The sequence below is a fragment of the Hemicordylus capensis genome, chromosome 6 (assembly GCF_027244095.1).
Source record: "Hemicordylus capensis ecotype Gifberg chromosome 6, rHemCap1.1.pri, whole genome shotgun sequence".
Classification (NCBI taxonomy): Eukaryota; Metazoa; Chordata; class Lepidosauria; order Squamata; family Cordylidae; genus Hemicordylus; species Hemicordylus capensis.
The window spans coordinates 87,109,218-87,135,121 of NC_069662.1; the positions used below are offsets into that span (position 1 = coordinate 87,109,218).

Sequence of the window (25,904 nt, forward strand, 5' to 3'; positions counted from 1 at the left end):
ATTCCTATGGTATCTTAATTTCCATTTAAAAGCTTATTTTTCTATCCCTTTGTAGAAAAAGTATCTACCCTCTCATGGTTCTTACTCACAAAACAATATGTTAATGTAATAACCGTATCTTTCATAACAGTCCGACATTATTTAACTAAAGTCAAGTTTAGATGTTAAACATCTTCTCCATATGATGCTTCCTAATGTGGATTCATAAAGGAACATTTTACCAGGAGCACCCAGGGATAGAGTAGCAGCTTCTTAGCAGCTATTTCTGCCATCACGACAGGATTATTCAGCTGCCACAAGTACCACACTTTTATCCAGGAAGCTGCAGTTGTGTCTGTAGACGCACCAGGTGCCATATTACTGTTCTCCACACAAATGTGTTCCTGGACACAGCTGGCTCCAGAAGGCCGCAAGGTGACAAGTTGCCAGGGCCCTGAGATCAACAGAAGGCCCACTGAGAAACCTTAAGAAAACCTTAAAAGGCACAACATAGTCTTTGCTTTCTCCTTAGTTTTAACTAGGCTTACTATTGCCTCAGCTGAAAGAAACAGATGGCAAATTTGGACATCTACCTCTAGAACAATGCTGCAATTGGCATGTAGCCTGGCTTGCTTGCAGGAGTGTGGTCATTTCCCAAGCGGAGGAGTCTGGGATGTGCCCTCAGCTTCCACATTCCACGTTCACTGCCCTTAACTGATTAAAAAGGCCCACGGATACACTCTTGTCGGGGGCGGAGGGAACAAAACCATGACCCTGTCAGACCTTGGAAGACATAAAAGCATGCCACATGGAAAAGATTGCCTATCAAAATGTGGAAACTATATGGTGAAGCAGTATAACTCCTAGGACACAAATACCTTCTCTCTATTAACCTTTTCACTGAATGTCTCTCCTCTAAGCTTGGCTGTCTGCCTGCAGAAAGCCCAGCCGTTAAGAAGAGGGATGAGGGAAACACCAGCTTTCACCTATACAAAAAATGTGCAATGTCCAAAGCCACTCTTCTGCCCTGTAAATATACAAAAATGTTTAATGTGAATTGAAATACCTTTCCCAGATTGCTTTGATTCTCATGCTGATTTCTACACCAGCTGTTTTCTGCCGGATTCAATGTGCAGATTTCATTTTAACACGCTGACTATTCCCTAGGTACCTGCCGTATAACGAGATCTTACAGGTGGAGGGCATGTTTGTAATGCTTGTTCATCCACTTGCAGGGGGAAATATCATAAAATAAAATACTTTGGGTTGTGTTCCTGGATTTAAATGTATTCTCCCTAACTTTTCAGATACTGTATCAATCAAAGAATGCCAAGAATTACTTCACCTCTTATATATGTACCTGTTGCAAATTATATTCATTTGAAAAAAATAATTTTTAAACCAGCTGTTTTTATTTTCTTAGGGAAAAAATCCACACTGCTATTTCTTTTAGGGAAATTCTGGCAGTGGGGTTGTTTGCTAAAGTATACCTGGAGTTTTTGGTTCTGTTCCTGTAGCTTTCTCCACACTTAATGTGATATTTTAAGAGATCATTTCAATAAAAGAGAAGAGAGACAGTGTGCTGCCCTTGCTTCCTTTGGCTTCTGAGATGTGAGAGCTCAATAGTATAATCAGCACCAAAAGCAAAGAAGGAAAAATGAAAGCAGCTAACATAATGCACCACCCCACTCTCCTGCAAAAAGCCAGGAGAAAAAACCTACACCTATATTTAGGTTAAATATAAACCTAAAAGGTAATTCATATGAACTAGCCTTCAGTGATCAAATGTCGACATTACATTGATGGTGAGAACCAGCCCTATGTTTGTTCTAAATGGCAATATAGAACTTTATTTATTACATTTGTAAACCGCCCTATCCGAAGGCTCTGGGCAGTGTACAACAACATATAGAATGCAGATCCCAAATTAATACAAAGACATGTTGGAGGTTTCTTTTTCCCCTTCAAGGCCAATGCTGAAATATTCTGCATCTCAATGCCAGTTGTAGGGGAGCAATTGTAGGAGAGTGCGCATGCCCTCAGCTTTTGGGCCACTGTGTGAAACAGGATACTGGACTAGATAGGCCTTGATCCAGCAGGGCTTTTCTTATTCATCATTATGAATTCAAATTCAGACAGTCTGATCATTAGCTTCAAAAAGCATTTTGACTTACTAGCAAGCCAGAGGTTGCCAGTTCGAATCCCCACTGGTATGTTTCCCAGACTATGGGAAATACCTATTTTGGGTAGCAGCAATATAGGAAGATGCTGAAAGGCATCATCTCATACTGCGCAGGAGATGGCAATGGTCAACCCCTCCTGTATTCTACCAAAGAAAACCACAGGACACACCTACTCAACGGCACACTCTACCTTTAAATGACAAAAAGCAGGAATTGGTGGGGGGGCGTTTGTGGTAGGGCACAGTTTGTGAACAGAATCATCTGAAGATAGCAACCTCAAAACAATCATTTGTTATGAACTTATAGGATTTAAGAAAAGTTTGATTTTATATTAACATATATGTTACTTAAAACAATAGCTTTGTGCTCTCCAGAAATATTTCTATTGTGGAAACTTTTGTTAAAATCAAACTTTTTGTTTGATTTTATATTGATGTATATGTTACTTAAAACAATAGCTTTGAGCTCTCCAGAAATATTTTTATTGTAGTAACTTTTGTAGGACGATACATGAGGATGTGTAGAATGTAGCTCACCAGAAGGCCTTTTCAGGCATACTTCAAACTGTGGAAGACATAGCTATATCATCCATGAGAGCACACCTGTAAGCCTCACCCTTAGGCTGGTGCCGTGTTGAAACTCACCCGCTGATCAGCACAAGGGTAGCAATTGCCTGAAGAGACAAAACACTGCACTAGAGCAGGGTTTTACTGCATGTCAGCATGGGGCTAGGGCTATGTGTTCTCATGGATGTTGTACCCAGATACAGCATTCACACTTTGAAGCACACCTGAATAGACGTAAGTTTTGGGCGGTATAAAAATATGTTAAATAAATAAATAAATAAATAAATAGAGCTAGACCCAGCCAGTGCCATTTTAATTTTGTTTTGTTCTTTGCAGTCTTGTGATGCATAGGCAAGTAAAAGATAACATCACAATAATGGCATTTAGAAAAACAGAAATCAACACAACCCCAATACCACGTGCTCAGCAATTTCTGCTCATCTTGGCATGCTTGCCTTTCTGTCCAAATGATCTATACTTTTAAAACTATTTCATTACAAATTAGGTTTTGTCTAGCTTTATATGGGTTATTTAACCCCATTTTGCATCTCTCTTGTTTTAAACCATGCAGTCTGAAAAATACGTTGCAGAAAACAGATGCTATTGAAAGAGACAAAAGTCAAATTATTTTGTCACAAATGTTTTTGGCAGGGGAATTAGAATGATGATATTTGTGAGATTAAAAAAGGGAAAGGCACATTAATAATTAGAATAATTATTTCAAGAGACATATTAGGCAAACCATTTTTCTGCCCTGAATGGCTTTATTCCCCTCCCCCACTGGATATCTCTTTTGCTTTCAGTTATTCAGTATAACTACCAGAAGTTTAAATATAATGTTTAGAAGGGATCTGTTATCATTTGCATATATTTTAATGATGAAAAGTGATATTTCCAATTAAATCCCTTTCAATAAAGACATTACATTCTTTCCCCACCCTGCGCCACAAGCACCTGCTGTTGTTGCTACCCTGAATTTGAAACTTGTCTGTTTGTCTACTATAATAGTTACATATTTTGTAAGCCATTATATCCATGGACTTGCCCCATATCCTGTGCATGATTAGTCAGAAGTGAGCCCCACTGAACTGAGATTTACTCCTAAATAAGCATACATAAGATACAGTCTTACTAAGACAAGTATAACACATTGCTTCTCAGCCTTTTGGCTAAGTTCAAGTATACACACAGATATAACACTGAACATTTCCCCTAGACATGATTGTTCATCCATACTGGCTTACACCTCTTAAAAGAAGTCCTACTAGCCCTATCTAACCAGACAAGTGGATCCCACCAGTTTCCCCCAGCTCACCGACTTAAAGCTCCTCCTACCTGTTGCTCCTAAGCTCCAGCCATGGAAGCCCCTCCTAGCAGACATAATACCTAAATGGAACTCAGTATTCAGAGACAGGATACCTCATGTGCTGCTCATGGATTTCTCAGAAGCATCTGGCAATGTTGGAAACACGATGCCAGATTTGTTGGAGACAAACGTCCAAGTCTACTAACCAAAGGCTGGGGGCGGTCTGAGCCCTAAACACCAAACTACTCCTTTTTCCCACATTTGAGATGCCATCTCTGAATTGTTCCCCTCCCACTCTTGGCTTCCCAGTTGTCAAGGCAAGAGGAAAAACAAGTTCAGACTTCCTCATAAAATCACCGCGCACATTCATCTTCCTTACGGAATTCACTTCTGTACGTGTGATAATGGCAATGGCTTCAGCTAACATCTTCAAGAGATAAAGCAAACTCATTAAATATAGAAAAAATTCTCACCAAGACAGCTATCTGGGACGTCTATGTTGAGAGATGGTACAACAGATGCTAAGATCAAAGAAGGGGGGATCATTGCTTTCATGACCTCCTTATGATTTTGGATATTTTGGGAAAGTGTGTGTTGTTTTTAGCAAAGCAGAAGGAAAATTACTTGAGGGGGAATCTGAGGGAGGGGGTTGGCTTTGGGGCAAGCACTATTTTTTGAAGGACAGATAATTTGGGGAAAATCTGGGAGAAAAGCCAGCATTTGCACCACAGGGAAATTTTCACTTAACAGTGGAATGGTAACTGGGTTTGATTGTTGCATAAGAATATAAGAAAATCTCTGCTCGGTCAGACCAAGGATTATTCATCCCAGCATTTTGTTTCCAGCAGTGGTCAGCCAGATAGGATGCTCTTCCCCTGTTGCTTTTCCCTGGGAAGTAAGGCTATTTGCACAGCTTATCCTGCCTGCCCCCTCCCTTTGCAGCTGCTGCATTGGCAAGCAGCAGATATTCAGCTGTCAAGAGAGGAAGCCACTGCCTTCTCAACAGCACGGCTGAGCGCAGCTGCGCCTGATCATGCCAAGAAAAAGCAGGAACAGGAAGGGATTTTACTTGGCAAAGCAGCCTATTAAGAAAGCACTGCTGGATAAAAAACAAAACACGTCCTTTCAGTTTATAGCTGGAGCATTCTACGCAAGCGCACTCAGCACGCCTTGATTTAAAGAGAAATTGGGACAAATATCCATTTAGGGCCAACAGGAGGACAAAAAGCCCAAAGAAATTTAGTTTTGGAAAGTGGTATTGTGCAGGCCATACCTGGCCCTACAAAGGTGACACCACCATTCCCGGGGTTTAATTGTTAATTGCAAATCCATTTTCTGTTGTTGGAGCCATAAACAGCCATGAAAGCTAGACTTAAGAAGTGTGTACTCCAGAACATTTTCCGCAGGACAGAGGCAGGAGCTGGAAACTGGAGAAGCTGGTGCCTGAAGTGCTCCAAGAAGAAGTCTTGGTCTGTTGATAGAAAGCCAGGCTCCCAGTGTCTATAACAGAGACTGCATATGGCCTTGCAGTTGCAAGCGGCAATGCAGGGGAGTCCCTATTCTCATATAATCCACATATAAGTAGGGCTCTAATGCCTGAACATACACTTCCATAGAAGGCCATAAGGCAACTACAAGTTCTGTTCTGAAATTATTTTAAAAATTATTCCTGATTCAGTTGCACCACACACACACACACACACACACACACACACAACACAGAAGAGACACAGTGCATTTGAAGGGCAGGGTGAGTTTGCCCCACTTTAGATTTCCAAAAGAGGAAAAATTTTCCTCTATTTTTCTCATGAACAGTCCCATCCTAATAGATGGGATTGATGGAGTTAACTTTAAAGCAAGCATATTTAGGATTGCAGATTTATTTTAATTTCCGGTTTATAATACAGCAACAGTAACCAATGGTTAAGTTACCTATTTGCAGAGCACTTCCCCTCCCCTCCAGTAGGGATGTGCATGGAACCACTCCTGGGAGGGCGGGGGGTTCTTTAAGGAGCAGGGGCACACACATCAGCTATTTGTGTGGCAGCCCTGACTGGGGTTGCAGGGAGGCACGCTGCAGCCCCGCATGTCCACATTTTGCGTGAGCACCACTGGGGGGAAGGCAGCAGGGCGGGGCTGGCAGGTAGGCAGCGCCTCCCCTGCCCCTTAAAGAAGCCCCCCCCCCACCCTCCCTCCAAACCGGCTCGGATGCCGGTTGACAGAACAGGTTCGGCGCTCCTAGAATGGAGCATCAAACAGTTCGGTGCACATCCCTACCCCCCTACCCCACCCCATAATGCTGCCTATGGCTTGATTAATAGACAAATGTTTTGATATTAGTATACAAAAGTTTACTGACAAAGTATCTGGGGGAAATAGGGTTAATAACAGGAAGAGAGATGACAGGTACAATGCTTGAAAAAATCAGGTAACCATTCCTAATTCTTAATCTGCTCCTCTAACTCCACCAATGATTTACAAAACACACACTTTTTCACATTTTAAATAAGCCAACTCAATCTGTACACAATCTGAAAAGCTATGGGGAAGACCAATATTTTGGGCAGAGCCAATTCTTCACAATGTCTCCACGTTTATTTGTGGCCCAAACTGCTCTTTAACTAACTAAATGGACTGTACTTTACAGCATGTACTGTAATTCACATGCTTTAAAGCGAGCATGAGCACGCTGAGCTAAAAACTAGTGACCCTTAAAAGTGTCAGAATGGTCTGAATTCAAGCCAGGAGATACAATGCCAGCTTAATTTCTAAAGCAAGTTTTTGTATTGATGCTTTGATGGCTGACCACATGCAACAGTAAAAACAGGTCTGGATCAAGACAGGAAACCATTCATAAAACTTGTTGGGTGACTGTAATGAGAATGGAGTGTTTTCACACCTATGGAATTTACTTTCATGATATTTACTGCATTCTGATAATAACAAACAGAATTAATCAATTTCTCTTGGATGCAAGGATGTGAGAATAGTTAGTGCTTGTCCCAATAGTGACATTATTAATTGCTATATTTTCTAGTTTGCTCAATGTGTTCAATTATCCAAAGGACATTTTTTTGGCTTAGCACAGGAATTCTCATATTTGCAGTTTAACAAAATAATTGCCATGCTGGGTCAGCACAAAAGCCCATTTCACACAACCTTCTGTCCATTGACAGTGACCAAACCAAATGCCACAAAGAAATTCACAAGCACCAAATGATAAAATCAATCACCTAGGTCCCAAAATCTAGCTATCAAAGATGTACTATCTATGAATGTGGATGATGTGCTTTTGGTTCCAATAAATAACAACAACAACAACAACAACAACAACAACAATAATAATAATAATAATAATAATAATAATAATAATAATAATAATAATAGATTCTGGTACCTTAATAAATTAAAAAAACTGTTTCAAGTTCAAAAAGTCAAATCCAGTAGCGTCTTGCCACATGCACTGAGCCATCAATATTAAACCTATGGTTATCAAGGGGTGTGAAAAGTCTCAAGCTTAAGCTGAAAAGTTGGCCTCACAAATGAAGTCCTCAGAGAACCCTTCTACTGCATGATATCTGGTACTACAACAGAATATCCAGGCCCTGCTGGTCTTAAGTACTGAAGGGAGGCCTCTCTTAATCCTTGGCTAATGCTGAACAAAGGGTCTGTTTGGAGGATGTGTCTGAGCCAGACCCACCTGTGCATAGTAAAGAACATGAATGAGCACATCCCACTCCCCACATGCCATGCCACTTTCCCTAATCACATGGGGGTGATTCTTACACACACACACACACAACATATAAAGAAAAACCAACCTCCATGTAATTAAGAGAAAGGGAACAGCATTCTGGGAGTGGGATGCACTTGTTCTTGTCCCTAATGGAGAATCAGCGGGGCCATCTGAACTGACTAAAGTGTCCAGCTGGAACCTACTAGGCAAAACAACAGTTGAAATGTCTAATTAGTTCAAGAAAGGTATTTCACAGAATCTAAGAACCTCCTAAATAAAAACCCAACATTTCTAGGGATTTCATAGCCTTTCAGGTACGTTGTGATGTTTTATGCACTATGTGTTTGGCCATAGGATAGGACCAATAAATAAATAAATACAATCTCAGATAATGGGGACAGCATCTTGAATTTATGTGGTAAGAAGTCCATGGAAAGAATATGTGCTTTTAAATAACACATTGGCCATGATTCAGCCAGTTACATACTTTTGAATCCTGTTTTCAGTGAGAGAATTAATCACTTGTTTAAATTTCTACCATTGAAAACATTGCACAAAAATGATCTGAGTTGATATTGTTATGGAAATAAATAATTAACAGCTTTATTTTCAAAAGATGTTAGAAAATGAAAAAAAAAAGGGCTGTTTCCCTGAAAAATAGTCTAGACCAGAATCTGCTTTCAATTTGGTGTAGCCAATTTTTCCACTCCATGGATTCATATGGGACTAGTCAAAGTGGCTTCAGTTAGGAATTGGGGAAGGGGAGCAAGCAGATCTTTTCCCTCTCCAATTTGCCTGTACTATTATGAGGCTATGAAAACGTGCTATTGTCACAGGAGCACAATAAGGGAGAGGTTGCTCCTATTGTTACAAACATAGGAACATAGGAAGCTGCCATATACTGAGTCAGACCATTGGTCCATCTAGCTCAGTATTGTCTACACAGACTGGCAGTGGCTTCTCCAAGGTTGCAACAGGAGTTTCTCTCAGCCCTATATTGGAGTTGCCAGGGAGGGAACTTGGAACCTGCAAGCATGTAGATGCTCTTCCCAGAATTGTACCTAGTGTGATAATTCCCTCATCCAAGAAACATCAAGTGTAACTGCTCATATTAAAATAAGTAACATTGAAAGGAGAGCTGGTCTTGTGGTAGCAAGCATGATTTGTCCCCTTAGCTAAGAAGGGTCCACCCTGGTTGTATCTGAATGGGAGACAAAGTGTGAGCACTGTCAGATTCCCCTCAGGGGGTGGAGCTGCTCTGGGAAGAGCAGAAGGTTTCACGTTCTCTCTCTGGCTTCTTCAAGATAGGGCTCAGAGAGATTCCTGCCTGTAACCTTGGAGAAGCTGCTGCCAGTCTGTGAAAACAATACTGAGCTAGATAGACCAATGGTTTGACTCAGTATATAGCAGCTCCCTATGTTCCTATTTTCCAAGCGTCTAGTTACAATAAGTTATTTTGAGCAAGCATACTGAGTTGATGACTTCCTAGTGCAGGGTATTTTGTCTTCATTTCCTACTAAACACTTTTATTGCACTTTTAAAGATGAAGACCAGAGATAGGTGCTCCATGCAAGGATTTCCAATTATTATTAAAAACGCTGCCATAATCCCTCTCTGTTTTAGCTGACAAATTTAATAACCCAGAGAATACCAAACTCCATAATCCCACTGAGATTTGTTTCTTTCTATTTATTTATTTATTTACTTACTTTTCTTGACTATCTTTACAGAGTAGTGCTTCAGAGACATGTTCAAGTGCTATAAAGATAATCCTCAGCAATTTCCTATTTTTCTCAAATACCTCAAATATCTTATGACTAGTGAGGAGTTTCATATATCAGAAGATAATTGCCTTTTTTGTGTGTTGCACATTCTTAAGGAAATGCATTTTAATGCAACTGAAGAGAGGGAAAGCCAAATGTTTACAAAAGATTCATTGGACACTCTTCTAATTACATCCACTTGTAATTAGAGCCAGGGAGAGACTGAGTGGTGGGAGATCTGGTTCCTATTTCCATTTCTGCTACAGATTTGTTTTGTCACCTTAAGCAAATCAAGTCTGGTTTGGTTTTAGTGGTGCTGAACACTCAGTATTGCTGCTGAAGGCTTCGGGCTTTCCCCCATTATGAATAATAGTGACAATTCCAAACATTCCAATACAGGAATAAAGAGAAAAACTGTCAAAAAATTTTTAACAGTGTTTAGTTACTAAATCATGAATCAATCAATAAAATTTAAATTATTTTTTGCAGATTACCAAAACCTTCATATAGCTGACTTTTTGAGATATTGAAGGAAATCTGTGATAAGTTACAATGTAAAAATAAAAATGTATCACTGTGCACAATACAGTCAAAGTTCCACTTGTTTAAGTTTCGCAGATTTCAATAGAAGGGAGCTAAGCACATAGTGAACTGTTTTAGACACTAGTCTCTGTTAGAAGAAAAGGCCAAAATTACGATTACCTTCTCATCAATAGCTTTACCTGTCTAGCCAGTTGCCAGCATAGTAGCTCTTGCTCATGCTCTAGAATGGCTAAAGCCCCCTCCATCATTAACACCGCAGCAATGGAGCAACTGCAGGCTGCATCCTTCCAATGTGGTTCTGCTAATATTAGAAAGTAAGAAGAGTCTCTGGGGCCCTATGCTTGTAAAGAGGAATCTGGTGAGGATTTCCTTTTACAAGCAAAGAGGTGAGGGAATCCTTTAAAAGTCTTCTACAGGCTGCTGAGGGGGGGTGGCTCCTCTAAACCCCCCAGCAGTGTGGCCCATGTGGTGGAGGCTCCGGCCTCCATGCATGCGTGGAGGCGGAACTGTGCCACCACTGCACAGGCCACAATACTGGGGGGCAGAAGCACCAGAGTTCAGAGGAGCCACCGTCGGCACCAGTGGTAAAATGCCTTCTCACCACTCCCCTGGTCACCCTTTTAAAGGATTCTCACACCCTTTGCTTGTGAAAGGGAATCCTCACTGGATTTCCCTTTACAAGCATAGCCCCTTGAACTGTTAACCCGAGTCAAACCGGTCTGTAACAGACTGGGCCCGATTCGGTTTGAATTCGAACCAGCTGCCCGCCTTCCTTCCTTCCTTCCTTCCTTTCGAGGTCGGTTTGGTTCATGGTCAAACCAGTCGAACTGGTTCATCACACCCCAAGAAGAGTCCAAGAGTCCACAAAGTGTCTCTTTCTGTGCCAGTGCTGCCTCAGCTCTCAGGTGAGGCAGTGCTGATGAGGGGAGCAGGCCCTTCACATAATCTGGGACTTCCAACTTCATTTCATCCAAGGCAGTCTTCTTTCCCATGCACTGATCGGACTCAGGCCTGCTTAGCTTCAACCTGGTTGCTGCACCTTTGGGCCATGCCTTTGTGGTCAGCACAAGAACTGCAGTGGTGTTTTGGAACAAAGCCAAGGAGGCAGAGCTTGGCAAACTTTCCCACATGCTGCTAAGCAGAAAAGGGCATCTGTATGGTACAGCTCATGGCCAGTAAAACTTTGCATGGGAACACAAATAAAGTTTGAATCTGAGCCTTTCTTTTCCCTCTCAATGGCAGACCAGGGCCATGTAGCCATGTGTAGTGGGAGAATCAATTGACAGGTTCTGTCAATTCAGGGAATTATATTGCAAACCCCTGTTCCCTTTTGCACCTAAAGTTGGGTGTGAAGCTTGAGCAGACACAGCTGTGGTAGCTCATTAGGCCAAGTCCCAGCTTCAGACCCTGAGATTTTTGAGTCGATACCTGGAGCCCTTGGCACTCCATCCCCACTCTGGCATCGAGGAAAGGACCAAGTCGCAAACCAGAATGAAGGGTCCCCTTATGACAGCTCTGAGAGTTTAATCCCAGATTCCTTTCTCAACTAGCTCTGCCCAAGATCCAACTCCAAGTTATATTTTCATAAAAATATTTATATACAAGTTGGTTTCTGCCTTTTATATGTTGTCATGCCATAATTTGTGAACAGTCAAGTTTCAGCTGGCACAAATGAGAACAATCCTCTCAACTCTCTCTCTTTATATATATAAAAGTCCTCATCATTTCTAATGTTATTTGACCAGTAAATAACAGAGCTTAAAAAAAAAACCTCATATTGTTTACAGCTGGGGAGAAATGAAGAACAGTAAATTTCTAGATGTCAAGGCTATTCAAAAACATTCTTTGGAGGAAAGAAAGAATTAAAAAAAGAAACCCATCACCACCACCACCACACAGAATCATAAACAGATTAGAATTCTAAAACATTTTAAAACATAATTGCATTGAGAAACAAAAGAGAACACTTCATCAGGGATGCCATTTAGGAAGATTCTCCACCCATTTCAAACCACATGTTATTATTCCTCAGATGCACCTGTATTTCTGGCTCTTCAGAAGCATAAAAATAATCGCAACAAATGATTGTAAAATACACTAGTTTTTAGCAATTTAATCCTGCAGAACTAGCTATGAATCTTGCCCCTCCCTCCACTTTTCCCCCACAACCTAAAATGACATCCTTATACTGTATTTGGATTTTCACACAAGGGACTTAAATTAAACTTTCAAAAGTATTGATAGCCTACCATTCAAAGTTATTGCACAGAGACTAGTTCAAGATTGAAACTTGGTAATATGTCTACAGCTAGAATGTTTGTGCTCACTTTCCAGATATAAACCCTAGTCCAGAGATGTGAGTGCACAGCTGTGCACAATTAACTTCCCATGCCTACCCACCAATCAGATGTTTGGTTTTGTCTGTGCTGATCACTTGTATGACTGCTGTATCCACTGAAGAGATAACTGATTCTGTCAAAACTTTCATCTTCCGATTGGGACTATGTGTATGGTTCCCATTCTAGCGCTAGAGACTGCACATGAAGACCTGAATATTGACTCATGACAGAACCTGAAATTAATAGGGAAAATGACTCCCTCACACTGTTCAATTGGCTCAGAAATAAGCCGAGTCACTTCTGAAAAGGTTGGGAAATCTCAGCTCATTTCCAAGCCAAACTGGTCTCCCATTTCCTCCCTTCCTCGAACCTCCTCCATTTCCTTTAAACCGCACTTCCTGTGACACTTGGAAAATCTATTTTCCAAGGCTGACACTACAGTAGCTCTTGGCAAAACTACATTTCCTAAGAGTCACCAGGGTCTATGCAGTATGCCAGGTGGAAAAAGTATGGTTTCTGTATCATGCTTGCTTCGCACTGTAGCCAGAATGCTACTGTTGCTGCCAATCTGTACTTTACTGCTCTTCAGTTTTAAGAGAAGTAAAGAGAGGGCTTCAAGAGGTGGAGGGGCTGGGAGAGAAGGAAAGATGGAGGTAAACCAGGAATTCTTCTCCATACAAGTTAATCTCAGCATGTATCTATGCCCCAGTCTGGCATCTTCACTAGTAGGAACTATCATGTACATATTTTTTAAAATACATGGTTCCTGATCCAGCAAGTGATGTGCACACACAAATATACAAGTTATAGAATTTTTTAAAATCCTAGATGGTTTTTCTTTGAATAATTCGATTCTTTATACGCTAAAAGAAAACTTTTAAAACACCAATTCTGACCTTCACTCTGTTGGAAGTTATTCTTTACATGTATTAAAATGGTCCAAAATGCCAAGATTAGAAGACAATCTCTTATTTTCACCTCATCAGTACTAAGTGCAGAAAATCCTTGAATGCCTTTGTTTCTTGCAACCAGGGACGGCTTTTGTGAGGAAGCAAGAGACGCGTTGCATCGGGTAAGAGCTTGCTGTGGGCGCAGAGCGCCACCCACTGGAGTCTGGGAAGGTGCCGATGGAACTTGAAGAAAAGCAACAGACTTTTCTGTCTCTTTCTTCTCTGCAGCCAAGTGGATTCCGAAGTGGATTGCAATGCAAAGACAGACAGACTCACAGAAGTGGGGGTTGGACTCCTCCCAGCTGCCAGTGCCCTCTACTCAATCTGAGTCAACAAGTCATCAAGTCAAAACAAAGGGACTCTCCTTGTTTTGCAAAGGGACTCTCAAACAAACTTGACCAGATGCATGTAGAAAGAGGCTCTCCTCCTCCCCTTGCTTACTCTGGGCTAAACTCTCTGTACATGCACATAGTCACTCCTCACCTCATGTGTGAGGTTCTTCAGATCAGAGTGAGGAGAAAGGAGACATGGGGAGCAAGACCACAGTCACAGTCTCATTTCAAAGAGGAAGCATCCTTTATCATTCCTATTTCAAAAACAGTAAGCAGAAATGGAGGGGTGCTTATGGGGGATTGTTTTGTGAAATGGGGAGATACCAGGCATGGAATCACTCTGTGTCTGTGATTCTGGGGATGGCAGAGTATTGAATGCAAAACATGCAGTGCCTGTAGAATCCAGGGCAAAAATGCAAAAATACAGTATGTTTTAGTTGCTTAATGCAGTATAATGTTCAATTTAATTTTCAGTATGATTATTTTGAGTTAATTGAATTTACAGGCATAGGTAGAATGTACAGGCATAGAATTTACAGGCATAGGTAGGGACTATTTCTTAAAGGGTGAAAATAAGGAGCAAGGACTACTTGAGTGTTTTTCCTGCTTAATCATGAATGTATCCACAAAATTGAGATTAATTGGCACAAAGAAAAAATGATGAGATAGAGGGGAGTAAGAAGGATTTTGTGAGTGGTTGTTCATGCTGGCCAGTGAATTGCTGTGAAATGAATACCTTACTTATATGTTACACCTTAGTTTAAAGAATATACATACGGATCTCTCGATCTCTCTCTTTCTCTCTCTCTCTCTCTCACACACACACACTCCTCATTCAGTTCTGGACATGTAAAGGTAAAGTGTGCTATTGAGTTGGTGTCTGCTCCTGGTGACCACAGAGCCATGTGGTTGTCTTAGGTAGAATACAGGAGGGGTTTACCATTGCCATCTCCCGTGCAGTATGAGATGATGCCTTTCAGCATCTTCCATGTAGCATGTGTATAAATGTGGTTTAGTGGTTAGAGTGCTGGACTAGGACTGGGGAGACCTGAGTTCAAATCCCCATTCAGCCATGAAACTAGCTGGGTGACTCCTTCACTCGCCTGCAGGATTTCAAAGCGAGAGGAGCTCTGTTCGTGAGCTCCTCTCTTTGGTTAAAGCAGCCATCGGGTGAGGACTCGGGTGGGCGGGCAGCTGGGAGGGAGGGCTGGCGGGCGGGCGACAGCGGCGGCAGTGGTAGTTCCTCTAATCCGCTCGGGGCGGGGGGGGGGCGGCGGGGGCGGCTGGTTTCCAGCGCCCCCGTTACTCTGTTAAATACAGCCTCTGGCGGGGGCAAAGAGGCGGGAGGGGTAAGCAAGCCCTCCCGCCCTTAAAGAAATACCCCCCACCCGGACCCGGACCAGCCCGGTCCCGAACCGGTCCAGCAGTTCGGCCATTCTTTAGAATGGCCTCCGGACCGGTTCGGACACACCCCTAGTATGGCCTACCTTTTTGAATGTAAAAGTTATAAAACTATCAATTAATTAATTGATATTGTTTTGATTGTTTTTAATGTTGTAGAATATTGTTTAAAAATGTTAATTGTCATGTTTTTAAATTTATTGTTTCTGTTTTTAACTAATTTACTTCTGTTTTTATCTGGTTCTAAGCCACCCAGAGACATAAGGTATAGAAATACATTAAATAAATTAATAATATCTTTTTCCGGGAAATTGAAAAGCTGTGGCAGAAAAAGACCAAAATAATCCCAGTGGTAATTGGCACCGTGGGTGCAGCTCCAAAAGACCTCGAAGAGCACCTCAGCACCATAGGGGCCACAGAAATCACCATCAGCCAATTACAAAAAGCAGCTTTACTGGGAACAGCCTATATTCTGCAATGATATCTATAACAATTGACAATAAAATTCAGCCATCCCAGGTCCTTGGGAAGGACTCGATGTCTGGATAAAACAAACCAGTCAATAACAACTGTCTGACTGTGTAAATAAATAATAATAATACCACCTCTCTCTTACCTCCGCACACATTTCATTTGCTGCAGGCATTTTCCTCTCAGCCCAGCACTGATAGTGGGAGAGCTAAGGTGGGCACCAAAGTAATTTGAAATAAATTTCAGAATTCCTCCTAGGGACAACCATTTGCGTTTTCAAGGGAAGCCAAATGATTTCTATAAGACAAGTGACCAGATTCCAAGATATAAGGATAAATACTTGGCTGAGATATGGTTGCTAGGTGAGCCTTGTTGTCAAGGGGCATTGCTATGTTCTTAGTGGAGTGTTCTGAGGATGAGTGACAACAGAGGGCAGGTGGAAAATGGCAGTTGGGGGCTGAGGAGATGAAGATCAGTGGTAAAGAGATGAAATTGTGATGTGAGGTAAAACATAGCCTAGGAGGGAAATTCTGACGGGGGGAATTGTACCAAAGTAAAAGGGAGCTAACTGAAGTAAAGAATTTAAAAAATTCCTTCAAAAGCTACTTCTGAGAAATAAACAGTTTGAGGCTATTCACACATGCGTGCAAAACCAGGCTAAGGGAGCCCAGCCTGGTTTTGCATGCGCATGTGAACTGCCAAGATCGGGTCCAATCTCAGTGGCTACACAGTGGCAAACCCGCCTAAGTACCCTCCCTCTAAAATGGGAGAGAACAATCCCTTAACTTCATTTTTTTGATCCTGTGTCAGCCGCACAGCTGCCTGTATCTGCAGCTGGCACACTTGAGGGGGATCCCAACTGGATCTCCGTGGGGGCAGGGCAACACACGGTGGTGCATCCTGGCACCCTAAGCCCTGGAGCTGCAGAGGGAGCCGCCACTCATCTGGGCAGGCAATCCACCCACCCAGGGAAGGGAAGGAGATCATCCATGGGGAAAGTAGGTTAAACCCACCTTCCCCACAGACCGCCTTGGAGCTTTTCTCATTGAACATGAGAAGAGCTCCTTTATCTCAGATTTACCAATTCTACCATATTTAGTGACAGTGGCAGATATAATGAAGAAAACTAACAGAGGCCTGGTTCACACAATTGTTCAAATCTAGATTTAATTTGAGTTACCAAGGCAGGGAATCTAAGATTCATCTCAGGCCGTAAACCACCGTAAACCATAGATTCACACAAACACATTAATGCTGATAACCCACAGTAAATCTAGGTTGCAATGATCCTTTGAACCAGAGCAATATTTATGGAAAAGAAGAAATTTCAGTCTGGGTCTGAGTGCAGAAGAGAATTAACTCCATAGACCACAGCTATTCACCTTCATTAAGAGGCTGAAAAGGAAATAACATTTTAAATTCTGGGACTGAAAGTGCAAATAGTTATATCACTATTTGAAACTGAAAGCAAAACAACATTTAGAAAAATAAACTTCAAAACTTTTAACTCTATGAAGCGCTTCACACTAAAGCACCTTAAGGTGGTTTGCGGGGAGAGTGGGCTTAGCCCGCTCTCCCTGCAGACCATCACTCACGGAGCTCTGAGCAGCCAGATCAGCCACCCACACGACCACTGGCTCTGTCAGGGAGCCAGTGGGGGCTGTGGATTTTGGGGGCCACTCGGCCCCTGGAAGTCCCAGGATGCCTTGCATGAGTGCGTGGGGCATTCTGGGGGTACCCCCGAGCCTGGGAGGCTGCTTGTAGCCTCTTGGTTGGGGGTCTACCCATGTGTCTCCATGTGCCGTGGTGGCACATGAGCAGAAAAATGAGGTTAATGGGGCGCTCTCTCCATTAACCTCGCTTAAGGGGAGGGAATTAGGCAGGTGAGCCCGATGGTTCCGACGATTACCAGGAAATGGGCTAGGCTTCCTTAGGCTGCTTTCTGGTGATCATCAAAATAGCTTCAGTGTGGATCTCTGGTTGGTTTGGTCTCTTGCCTAATGCCCTTGCCTGCTACTAAGAAAAAGGGCAAAAGAGGAGTTTAAAGAAAGTGTTGGAAGCAACAGATGCAAGGGTAGAAAGTAATACAAGGAAGAAATTAAAAGGAATGAATTGCAAGTGAGGTGCAATCATTGCAACAAGTGACATTTTTAGGATGTTTTGCTATGTCCTAAAGTTGGCACCAACATATCACACACAGTGATATTCAGAGCCGAATTCTGGTTTTTGACCGTAAATAAACTTGACTTGACATTCACAGCAAATTGTAGGGCTCCTCCCAAGAATAATCATCTGAGATTTTTCAAGAGAAGTCAAATGGTTTTCTATAAGAAAAATGACATTCCTCAGAGGCTTATGTACATCCCTAAAAGGGAAACATTCCTGTACCAATGGAACATGGGGATGTAAGGAAAGGGGCATGATTCAATTCCCCTCTTGAGGAAATCTGTCGTTTTAGTTGAGGCCATCTGTCATTTTAAATGTGACTGGTGCAGGAATATGAGCCCCAAAAAAAGGTTACCCCCCCCCACTAGATTTGCCCTGAGTTCTACTTAAAGATCATTTCATTTCATTTCATTAAATTTTGTTCCTCACAGGCTATGTATAATTCATATAGTTCTCACACAGATTTGTGCTCCCATCCTGTAACTGTGGACCTGATCTTTTTAGGATTGTCAGTTGATTACAATACAAACCCATGCAGAAGTGTAAAAGGTAGTCCTAAATGGAAGATACCATGCAGGAGCCAGACTACTGTTGCATTAGCATAATGCTGTTTCAGTAGTGTTAAGAGCATTAAAAAAAAAAAAGAAACACAAACCCTGTAGCTCTTTCTCACTGCTTGTGAGAAAGGGCTCACTGGGTACAAACAGTATATTAACCCTCATCCGGATGTTGGGGTGGATTTCCACTCCAGCTGAGTAAAGGTGTATAAAGAAGCAAACCACTGTACTCCCAGCTATGATCTTGTTGCCACCTCTTACCTGGATTCTGGCACATGATATATCTACAAGTATGGCTCCTCACTACTTATGGCATTTATTTTATTAATAAGTTGTTCTAGTAAGAATAATCAGACTACTTTCCTTTCACTGTCTCTACAACTGGACTAAATTTGGTTCAAATCGAGGTCTACAAGTTAGATCTCTTGTGCTTCAAATGTTTATGTGTCCACCATCTTGGATCGGGATGGATGGCATCATTACAAACCATTGAGGTGTCCCTGTGTGTCACTCACTACAACTGTACCAAATTTGGTTCAAATCGGTTAGACAGTCCTCAAGTTAGTGCACTTGTGCCTCAAAAGTTCACACGTCCACCATCTTGGATCAGGGTGGATGATATCATCACAAAGTATACCACTGGGGCAGCCATATGTGTCCATACGGCTGTAGCAAATTTGTTTCAAATCAGTTAGACTGTCCACAAAGTGCCCTTGTACCTCAAAAGTTTACACATCTGCCATCTTGAATCGGTGTGGATGACATAATCACAAACTATGTCTTTCAGGTGTCCCTTTGTGCCACTCACTGCAACTGTACCCAGTTTGGTTCAAATGGGTTAGACAGTCCACAAATTAGCCCACTTACGCCTCAGATGTTCACAATCACCATCTTGGCTTGGGGTGGATGACATCATCACAAACTAGGTCATTGAGGTGTCGCTATGTGTCCCTTTGGCTGTACCAAATTTGGTTCAAATCAGTTAAGTGGTTTACAAATTAGCCCACTTGTGCCTCAAAGGTTTATGTGTCCGCCATCTTGAATTGGTGTGGATGACATTATCACAAACTATGGTACAGAGGTGTCCCTGTGTGTCACTCACTGCAACTGTACCCAATTTGGTTCAACTGGGTTAGGCAGTCCACAAATTAGCCCACTTGTGCCTCAGACATGGTTGCCATTTTGAATTGGAGTAGATGAGATAATCATACACCATGCCATTAGGGCATCCCTACAGCTGCAGCAAATTTGGTTCAAATCGGTTAAGCAGTACACAAGTTAGCACACTTGTGCCTCAAAAGTTTATGCATCAGCCATCTTGAATTGGTGTGGATGACATCATCACGAACTATGCCATTGTGGTGGCCCTGTGTGTCATTCACTGCAACTGTACCTAATTTGGTTTAAATGGGTTAGGCAGTCTACAAATTAGCCTGCTTCTGCCTTAGATGTACACCCAACCACCATCTTGAATTGGGGTGGTTGACATCACCACACACCATGCCATTAGGGCATCCCTTTGTGTCCCTACAGCTGAAGCAAATTTGGTTCAAAGGGTAATGTGACAAGTGGTTCACAAGTTAGCCCACCTGCACCTCAAAAGTTTACGCATCTGCCATCTTGGATTGGGATGGATAACTTCATCACAAACTATGCCATTCAGGTGTCCCTATGTGTCCTTACAACTGTACCCAATTTGGTTCATATTGGTGCAGGCGTTGAGAAGTTGATAGTGGGGGACATGCAGACGTGCACACCGAGACACACACACACACACACACACACACACACACACACACACACACACAGAGAAAGCTGGGTGATCTCATAAGCCTACTGGAAAGTAAGCTAAAAATATGACACATGGTAGAAAACTACCCCATAAATTAATGGGCTTTCTATGGTGGGGTGGTCAATTGGGAGAAAAGCCACCTCAGAAATGGATTTTCTATGGTGGGGTGGTATCTATCCTACACTCATTTTAAGGTCTTTGGAATGGGGGTGGACACGTTGTTTCTCTTTGGAAACCAGTTTTATTTCCTCAGATGATGATAGTGTCTCAAAACTAGTCTGAGGCACTGTATAGTTCTGTGCTCTTGAGTTATGGCAGATGAAACCAGCCCCTCCCACAATGTCAGACCTAGAGGCAGTTCCCACGATCAGTGGAAACCACCTCGGCATGGTTAGTGGGGAGGGCTTAGCCCTCTTTAGCCCTCTTTCTCTGCAGACGACCCAGCAGTCTGCTCCAGGAGGCCAAACTGTCCGCCTACACAACTGCCGGCTCCGTCATGAAGCTGGTGGGGGCTTGGGAGTTTGGGGGCCGCGCTGCCCACAGAAGCTCCAGCATGCCCTGTGCAAGCGCGCAGGGCATGCTGGAGAGACCCCCTAAGCCAGAAGGCTGCTTTTAAGCCTCCCGGTCAGGGGTCTGCTCATGAGTTGCCATGGAGCGGAGCCACGCTGCGGCAACACACAACTTTAAAAAACTGGAGTGAGCGATTTAAAACAATTTTAAAAACCCTTGGGGAGAGAGATTTGCGCTCGCTCCACAAACCTGGTTTAAGGGCAGGGGTAGTTTAACGGGTTACCCGCTTAAGAACCACTGAGCTCGCAGCCACGCCCGGTGGTTCTCACGATGGGAGAAAATCCAGCTAGCCTCTGCTAGCCCAATTTTCTCCCATCTTGTGAATAGCCTCCTAGTGTTCGCAAAAGCATTGATTTTAGCCTGCAGAACAAAGCCAAAAGGAGCATAACAGCAGCAACCACAAATCAGCTTTAGTAAACCTGGGATCAATGATTCAACCATCTGCAGTACATTTCTAGTCTTTTCCCATTTCTCTTACTGGGATGCAACCCAGAATGTGGTGTGGGGGGAGCTTGGTTCCAACTGGAGCAAGCAAGAAGATGTAGAAGTGGATCTGTGGCACTGAACAGTTTGTTGAACCCACCTCACCTGCCACTGAAGGTGCCAAGATAATGGGTAACATGACAAGCAGAAATGGCAAGATGTGGTCACAACCAGTCTATTATTTTCCCACTGCACAGTGCTGAGGTGGGGTCTGCCTCCTCTGCTGAGGAGCCAGACTAAGATAAATAAATTTAGTCCAGCAGGAGGAGGCAGTGATTTAAGCAACTCCCTCTCCTGCAGTCTGGGGGAGGGAGCGCGGGGCACGGAGAGGGAGAGAGAGAACCATCATGAACCCTGAGGGAAGAGTCTAAATACTGCCTAAAGTCCTAGAGAGCCCCAGCCAATCAAAGTAGAAATTGCTCCTCTAGATGGATCTATGTTCTGATTCAGTAGGCAGCAGCTTCCTATGTTCCAATGGAAGCACCTTGACCTAACAGAACTGAAAGTGTATCTTAGCCTGCTAGTCCTGGCTGGTGTGCGTCGTGCCAATCAGGCAGCACTGCAGGGACTGCAGGCAGTACATTTGGGGCCTGCCTACTACTCTGCAGTGATGCAGCTGAGATTATTTGAGGACATTACAAGTAATTTAAAGTTCACTGACAAAGCCACATGACAAGAGACAATAGTGATTTCCAAGCTGGCAACAGACTTCTGGACCCCTTTTTCTTTTCTTTTCTTTTTTTGGCAGAGGCTGCAGCACACCTACATTCCTGGATCTGACCAGCAGTTGATGAACAGCTGTTAGGTTTCTGAGATGCTATCGCTTCTGGCAACCCATTCCAAGCAAGCCAAAGAAGTACAGTTTGAAATTATGGTGGTGCTATGATGCAGAAACATCATACCACTGACCAGAGATTTTGACCTTGGAAAACAAGCTGGAGGACTACAAAAAAGACAAGTAGGCCTGCAAGTTGTGCAGCAATGTGTACAGCCATGGAATGACACTTGGGGCTGCTTGCTGAAGTGCATGTAGTAAGGTGATTCAGATGAGATCTCTCTCACATGATTAAAGGATGTGCCAGAAGCACATTGGCACATCCATCAGTGACATCAGGGCAGGTTCATTCTTGCCATAGACCTCATGTGTGCAAGGCAATGCCCATCTGAACCTGCCCTCAGAGAACTGTAGTGAGGGATAACATTTTTGCCCAGTAATATGACTGGCAGATGCTCTCCTGAGCAAGGGGTTGACCTGGGTAGACACTATGAAACACAAGAAGCAAGACATTCCCCCAGAGATGCAACCACATTAACAAAGGGAAGCATTATCAACTGTGTTTGGCTTGGATGGACAGAGAACAACTTGTTATGGAGTGGCTAACAAATAAAGTTTATTATTAATTATTATTAAGATGTTGGTATTGTGTGTACCCAGGTTGTTTGTGCCCAGCACAGCTGACAAGAAACCAAGCTAAAAATGTGATGATTGTGGGTAACTGGCTTGTAATTTGCACTTGATGAGCTCCCGGATTGTCTTTTGGTCAGTCACAGCATGTTCTTTTAGCTGAAATGCTGAGAATGGAGCTGTTGAAGTATGGAGGCTCATTAGTGTTTGAAGTATTCATTTTTCTTAGCTGAGAACTCACATCCTCAGTGAGTCATGCAGTCACACAGGGTGCCATGCTTAAGATGTGGGGATCACCACTGCACTCCTCTGGAGTGAAGTTAAATTATTGGGGATTCTTTGGCCTGAAAAGGTTGGGGAGGGGCATCCAATGGGACTACTCAGGAATAGGAAGTTCAACTCATTCGTAAAAAAATCACAACTCCAGATGAGGGTTAAGTTATATTATAAAATTTTGATATTTCTTTTAGTTCAGTTTTAAAATACTGGCCTGGTTCAAAAAAACAAAAACAAACCCTACACAGCCAGTTCCACACATTCACAGGAGCTCTTAGCCCTCTATGGACTTGCCCCCGCCCCAAAATGGATGCTGTACTTGCAAACAGTGAGCCGAGAACACACTGGCAAACCCCGTCCCAGAACTGGCACACAAATCATGGAAACTGGTGCACAAATCATTCCTCTCCTTTCTTTGTTGCCTCCTGTGTGTCAATATTAGGTTGTAAACATCTTGGGGAAATTTCCTCTGAATCTTTGTAAAGCACCATGTGCATGGATGGTGCTACAGAGTATACACAAATAAATATTAGTAGTCATTTGAATACATTTGAATTGAATTTGAAAATCTTTATTTGTTGCTTTTCAAATAGATAAGCTCCTAAAAGGACTTACAAAAAAGCATGCAACTTATGGTTATTACTCCTATGCTAATTAGCACAAGTTAATATTACAGTATGACATGGACAAGGATGCCGCTATCACATCACTACCAATTGCCTTTAAAACTGCTCATCTCCAGCCTAAGAGTCCTAATACCTGTGTGAGTTGGAGAGGAGACAGAAACGATCATCTTTCCTCTTGTGTGGATCATGAGGCCTTCCACAGCACTGGGACAGCTGCAGTAATGAGATCATCAGAAGAGCCCCAGGGGAAATACACTAGTACAATGATATACCACTGATAGTAATAAGAGTTTGTTCTAGGATTTTCTTGTCCAGAGGACAGATTATGACTGAGCTGCAATGCTGAGAGTGTGCAGACATCTCCAGTGACCTCACTGAACCAATTATATCATACAATGATGATAAGTAGCAAAGGTTCAGTATATGCGATTTGCAGGGAAATGGGCATCGAGTACCACCTGGGAGTCCTTAGATGCTGCTCTTGTTGTTGGAGTTACTAAGGATGAATTAAATGAGTGCTACTGCTGTGAAGTTCCTTCTCATTGGGTGAGGAGATTCTACATACTGTGCCATTCAGATGGGTAGAAAGTACATTTTGAGACATTTGCCTCATATTTCTAGTTTCTAGTCCCCATTGTGTGACAGTGAAAAATTGTATATATTAACTCATAAGAACATAAAAACAGCTTTTCTGGATCAGGCCCAAAGCCTATCTAGTCCAGCATCCTGTTTCACACAGTGGGTCACCAGATACCTCTGAGAAGCGCACAGATAAGGGCATGCCCACTCTCCTACTGTTGTCTTCCCTACAACTAGTATTCAGAGGCCTCTGAGGCTGTAGGCGGCCCACAGCCACCAGACTAGTAGCCATTAGGGGTGTGCAATTCGGATTTTGTGTGTTTTGATTTGTAACCGAATCAAAACAGCCCTGATTCGATTTGGATCCGAATCTGACCCATCCGAATCACCCCAACTTCGATTCGGATCCGAATCGCGGCTGATCCGAATTGAATCGATTCAGCTTTTGGATCTGTCCTATTAATTTCCCCAGATTCCCAGCTTTCATTAAAAAAAAAAGCTAACCTCTAGCCCTTATAGAAGTGGAGCTATGGAGCAAAATGTGTGGCCACTATTTTTCAAGTGTTCGGATTCTTTGGTGTATAATAACTTTCACACAGTGAATCCTTATGAGGATTCATTACACACCTTCATTTCTTCTATTCATTTTGACTGTCTTTTAGACAGTGCCAATTGTCAACTGCCATGTGCCAACTACACCCCACTCCCACCCACAAGGCAGTGAGGTACTACTCAGTTTAAGTTAAGTGCCTAATGGGTGGAGGCTACCACCCAAATTGCAGAGGAATTGGACAAAGGGCTGGTTTTTGGTGAATTGTTGAAGGTTTCGTGTCTGTGAGGCAGATTTGGGGCATAAAGTGGGATCTGGGGTGGAAGTGTGTGGTGAGGTGGTAGTGCCTGGAGGCTACCACCCAAATAATCATCATCATCATCACCATCATCATTATTATTATTACATTTATATCCCGCTCTTCCTCCAAGGAGCCCAGAGTGGTGTACTACATACTTGAGTTTCTCTTTCACAACAACTCTGTGAAGTAGGTTAGGCTGAGAGAGAAGTGACTGGCCCAGAGTCACCCAGCTAGTTTCATGGCTGAATGGGGATTTGAACTCGGGTCTCCCCGGTCCTAGTCCAGCACTCTAACCACTACACCATGCTGGCTCTCTAATTGCAGAGGGATTGGGCAAAGGGCTAGTTTTTGGTGAATAGTTGAAGGTTTAGTGTCTTTGAGGCAGATTTGGGGCATAAAGTGGGATCTGGGGTGGAAGAGTGTGGTGAGGTGGTAGTGCCTAATGGGTGGAGGCTACCACCCAAATTGCAGAGGGATTGGGCAAAGGGCTAGTTTTTGGTGACTAGTTGAAGGTTTAGTGTCTTTGAGGCAGATTTGGGGCATAAAACGGAATCTGGGGTGGAAGAATGTGGTGAGGTGGTAGTGCCTAATGGGTTGAGGCTACCACCCAAATTGCAGAGGGATTGGGCAAAGGGCTAGTTTTTGGTGAATAGTTGAAGTTTACTCATCTTTAAGGTTTTTCCCTATAAGGTATAATGAAGGTTTCAGCAGCCCCATAAGTGCACTTGGAGGGCACTGGGGTGGCCCAGAGTGAGTGGTGGTGTAGTGCACATAGGGTGCCAGCCACTCCCATGGGGTTGCTAACCCATGGGGTACAGGGTTCTGTTGTTTCTGCGGTGGTCTGAGTGTAGATTCTCTGGTAGCAAATGAGAGTGGATTCATGGTTTGTATTGAAAATCTCATTTGCTACCAGAGAATCTACACTCAGAACCCCTCAGAAACAATGGAACCCTGAACCCCATGGGCTAGAAACCCATGGGGGTGGCTGGCACCCTCTGTTCACTACACCGCCACTCACTCTGGGCCACTC

At 43.0% G+C, this 25,904-nt stretch overlaps 1 protein-coding gene and 1 long non-coding RNA gene across 5 annotated transcripts in view; one reads left to right on the forward strand and one right to left on the reverse strand.

Annotated features, from left to right (window-relative positions):
- The window catches only part of SUGCT (succinyl-CoA:glutarate-CoA transferase), a 475,994-nt gene that overhangs the window by 11,879 nt on the left and 438,211 nt on the right, over window positions 1-25,904 (reverse strand). The window lies entirely within an intron of this gene.
- On the forward strand, window positions 15,979-22,544 carry LOC128330754 (uncharacterized). The gene is made up of 2 exons (XR_008310240.1): window positions 15,979-16,073; window positions 21,886-22,544. It is a non-coding gene; the product is annotated as an uncharacterized LOC128330754 (long non-coding RNA).